Below are 5000 nucleotides of genomic sequence, written 5' to 3'. Positions count from 1 at the left end.
AGAGAGAGAGAGAGAGAGAGAGAGAGAGAGAGAGAGAGAGAGAGAGAGAGAGAGAGAGAGAGGGGAAAAAAATGTATATACTGTATCTAAATTGTATAAACCACCACTGTGAAGAGAAACGAAAATATGTATTGTATTCAGATTGTATAAGCCAGAGAGAGCAAAAAAATAAATAAAGGGAGAAAATAAATATACATCTACAGTAAATTCTATAAACCACTATTGGGAAGAGATACAAAAATATGCACTGTATTAAGACTGTACAAGCCGCCAGTCGAAATAAACAAAGTAGAGGAATATATACTGTATCTAAATTCTAAACCATAAGGAAAAATACAGACATGTCTACTGTGCTTAACCTATACTGTATAAGCCACCATAGGAAAAATACAAGAATATCTACTGTATCTTAATTATATAAACCGCAATAGGGAGGAAAATGCAGCAATACCGTTTCTAAAAATATGTAAACTTCACAAAGTAAAGGAAATAATTGAAAAGGTACAGGAAGCAAGTAGATAATTGAAAAAAAAGTAAGATTTATATGAACATTCACAAATAACTGGGAAGGAGTGGGGCTGAAAAACACATGTAACGAAAATTGAAGTAAAATAAGGGAATAAATGAAAAACTGGCCGAAGAGAATGAGAAAAAAAGAAAATTAGGAAAAAATAAAGAAATGTACACTAAAAGAAAAAAAAAAACACCACAGTTCATAAATCTTCGGAAAAAAATATTCAATATGAAAAAAATAGGAAAAAAAAAGAAAAAAAAATACCAACCACAAAATTGAAAAATTTCCAAAACTTCAGAAAACAAAGGGAATTAGATAAATAAAAACAATAATAAATAGATAAACGAATCAATGAACAAATAAATAAATAACATCTGCCAAAGCAACAAAAAAAAAAAAGAAATAAATAAATAAAAGAGAATAAAAAAAAGACCAGAAAAATACAGAACCAACGAACTGAAAAAACACGTGTTTCTTTACTTCTTCTTCCCTCCTCCTCTTCCCCTCCCTTCTTCCTTCCCCTCTCCCTCAAGTATCATTAAGTGTTCGTAATGACCCGTGCAACCAGGAAGGGGAGGAGGAAGAGGGAGAGAGAGAGAGAGAGAGAGAGAGAGAGAGAGAGAGAGAGAGAGAGAGAGAGAGAGAGAGAGAGAGAGAGAGAGAGAGAGAGAGAATGGGGGGAAGGGATGGAAAGGAATGGAAGATGGAGAAAATCTGAAAGGAAATGAGGAAAAGATTCACGTTAAGGAGGAGGAGGTGGAGGAGGAGGAGGAGGACGAGGAGGAGGAGGAGGAGAAGGAGGAGGAGGAGGAGGAGGAGGGAAACAGAGAGATAATAGTTAAGAAAGATGGGATAAGAGGAAAATAAGAAGAGAAGATGGACAGAGAGAGGGAGGAAAATAATGAGAGAAAGAGAGAGAGAGAGAGAGAGAGAGAGAGAGAGAGAGAGAGAGAGAGAGAGAGAGAGAGAGAGAGAGAGAAGGGGGGGAGGAAAAATGACAGGCAAATGAGGCAAGGAAGAGAAGAAAGAGGGAAGGAGGAAGAAAGAAAGCACAATAGAGAAAAAGAGAGAAAAAATAAAGAATTAACGAATGACACAAGACAGGAAACAAGAAACAAATAAAAGAAAAAAAAACGAAGATGAAGCGGACAACACAAAGAATGAGAAATGGAAGTGAGATAGAGAATGAGACAGAGAGAGAGAAAAAGAAAGAGAGAGAAGGAAAAAACGAAGGCAGGATGGAAGAGATGAGAAATGAACCGGAGGATGAAGTGATAGGAAGTGATGGAAGTGGAGGAAATGAGAAAAGGGAGAGAGGAAGAGAGGGGGGAAGAGGGAGAGAGAGAGAGAGAGAGAGAGAGAGAGAGAGAGGAAGAGTGAATCGAGCTTATAAGAAAACCAACTAAGTTCATTATATTTCAATTTCCGGAATAATATCAGATCGCTTTGCGCCGCCATCTTGAGACTGGCAGGTGTGTGTGGCGGAGCACATGTGTGGTGGAGAAATATGTCTTTACTTACTGCCTTGAGTCACATGAGTGGACTACACATTGGCTTATGACATGACTTGTGATTTCGCATTTGTTCCTCTCAATTAATTATTCTTTCTTCTGACTCATCACTTCATTTTCTCTTCCTCCTAACAGACTTCCTTCTCCTAGTTTCCTCTTCCTCCTTCCTCTAACTTCTGCTACTTTCCTCTTCTTCCTTCCTCTTACAGTCTTCCTCCTGTCACTTTCCTCTTCTTCCTTCCTCTTACAGTCTTCCTCCTGCCACTTTCCTCTTCCCACTTTCCTCTTCTTCCTTCCTCTTACAGTCTTCCTCCTGCCACTTTCCTCTTCCTCTTCCTCAGGTGTGTGGCAGAAGAGCAGGTGTGTGGTGAAGTGACACATGTTCAAATGGTGAAAGATACAAACATGTAAGGAAAAAAAACGAAATTAAACTAGGAATGTTATATAAATTAGACACGTTTGGAAGAAGAAACAGGTGTGTTTTGGGAATTAGACAGATGTGTGAGGTAGCAAACAGGTGTGTGTGTGGGAGAGGAGTGAGAGAGAAGATTAAGGGAAGGTTGGAGAGTGACAAGTTTGTGAATGAAGAACAGGTGAGGAGGAGGAGGAGGAGGAGGAGGAGGAGGAGGAGGAGGGGAGGTAGAAGAAGAGGAAGTAGATAAGAGAAAAGAAAATGAAGTGGAGGGAGTGAGATATAGAGAGAAGGAACAGAACCAGATGTAGAGAGGAGGAGGAGGAGGAGGAGTGAGGAGCAGAGAAGGGGAGGTGCGGGAGGGTGAGCAGTGGTGGTGGAGGGAGGTGGAGGGAGGAGGGGGGAGTGAACAGCCGCCTAATTATAAGTTCAGTGAGGCGGATCAACTTAGGTCATTTGGACGATGCATGGCGGCGTGAAAGAAATTTAATAGCGGCACTCATTCGCTTCTTCTTATGTTCACTACCTTATTAGTCTTCTCCTCTGTCATATGATTTTTCCTTATTTTTTTTTTTTCATTAGTTCTCTCTCTCTCTCTCTCTCTCTCTCTCTCTCTCTCTCTCTCTCTCTCTCTCTCTCTCTCTCTCTCTCTCTCTCTTATAATTAGATATTAATTATTACATTTTTTTAATATATTGTTGTAGTCGTGGTAGTAGTGGTGGTGGTGGTGGTAGTAGTAGTAGTAGTAGTAGTAGTAGTAGTAGTAGTAGTAGTAGTAGTAGTAGTAGTAGTAGTAGCACTAGTAGTAGTAGTAATAGCTGGCTTTTGCATTGCTCTTTCATTTCCTCCTCCTCCTCCTCTTCTACATCCTCTCCCTTCTCCGACTACATTCAATATTTGATGATTCTTCAATACCACAACGGGATCAGAGAGAGAGAGAGAGACCCAATCATTTTCAATATTACCGTCAGCTTCTGTCCACAAGTCAAGATTTGTAATACAAAAATTTGCTGACACAACGAGAGAGAGAGAGAGAGAGAGAGAGAGAGAGAGAGAGAGAGAGAGAGAGAGAGAGAGAGAGAGAGAGAGAGAGATTCAGGTGACGAGCGTACCCATCCCATGCAATTTATTTACTTTTTTTCCTCTTCCCCGCCACATTTTTTTTTCAAGAGTCGCCCCTCGAAGCCTTCCTCAGCCACAGAAAACGAGGAATTATGACTCATTCCTCCGAGAAAAACGGGAAGATACGCTTGTTTCTCTCTCTCTCTCTCTCTCTCTCTCTCTCTCTCTCTCTCTCTCTCTCTCTCTGAGCAGAAACTAAAAATATAATAATTAAACACAGTAGAAAGAATAAGTGAAATAAACTATTCACTTAATAAAATAACGATATTCCAGGTTAGAATTAGTGTGTGTGTGTGTGTGTGTGTGTGTGTGTGTGTGTGTGTGTGTGTGAGTCGTTCTTTCAAGTGTTTGTGTGTTTGTTTTGTTTGTGTTTGTGTTGATGTATCTATTTGTGTGTGTGTTTCTCTATCTATCCCTTTATATTTTCTGTCCATTCATTTGTCTGTTTGTCTGTTTGTCGGGCTATGTTTTTATTTGTTTCTTTGCATGTCCATCTGTCTAACTGTATTCATATCTATACAGAACCACACACACACACACACACACACACACACACACACACACACACACACACACACACTAACAAACAGCAGACGCAGCAGTGAAAAGTGATGTTCAAATAGAAAATTCTCTCTCTCTCTCTCTCTTTCTCTCTCTCTCTTTCTCTCTCTCTCTCTTCCTAAATCTCTCAGATCGAACCATAACATTCGGGATAGAACTTTTGTTGAAAAAAATGGGGAAGGAGGGAGGGAGGATGAGGGGATGGGAGAGGGAGAGGGAGAGAAAGAGAGAGAGAGAGAGAGAGAGAGAGAGAGAGAGAGAGAGAGAGAGAGAGAGAGAGAGAGAGAGAGAGAGAGAGAGAGAGAGAGAGAGAGGGAGGGAGGGAAGAGAAGGAAAGGAGTAAATGGAGGGTAGAAAGAAAAACAAGAGAGAAAGGAAGGAAAGCAGAGAAGAGAATATGGACATTTTAAAATATTCACCTCTTCCTCTTCCTCTTCCTCTTCCTCCCTTCCCTTCCCTTCCCTTCCCTTCCATTCGTTTCCTCCCTTCGTCCAATAATGAAAGAGTCAGCTATTTTATATCTAATTGGAAGAGAGAGAGAGAGAGAGAGAGAGAGAGAGAGAGAGAGAGAGAGAGAGAGAGAGAGAGAGAGAGAGAGAGAGAGAGAGAGAGAGCGCTGCAAGGGACAATAAATAATGAAATCGCTATTGTTTTATTCAGTTAAGTTCAGTCTCTCTCTCTCTCTCTCTCTCTCTCTCTCTCTCTCTCTCTCTCTCTCTCTCTCTCTCTCTCTCTCTCTCTCCTCAGCAAACCACTTAATTCCATCCAGCGGCTGTTAACATCCGGTCCATATCTTTCTTTCTTTCTTTCTTTCTTTCTTTTCTTTGTCTAATTTGAGAAGACTTCGTTGCAGGATTGTCTTGAAAGTATTTTGTTTTGA

Source organism: Scylla paramamosain, unplaced genomic scaffold, assembly GCF_035594125.1.
Source record: "Scylla paramamosain isolate STU-SP2022 unplaced genomic scaffold, ASM3559412v1 Contig45, whole genome shotgun sequence".
NCBI classification, from domain to species: domain Eukaryota; kingdom Metazoa; phylum Arthropoda; class Malacostraca; order Decapoda; family Portunidae; genus Scylla; species Scylla paramamosain.
The sequence above is the reverse complement of the archived record's forward strand: the minus strand, read 5'-3'. Positions refer to the sequence as shown.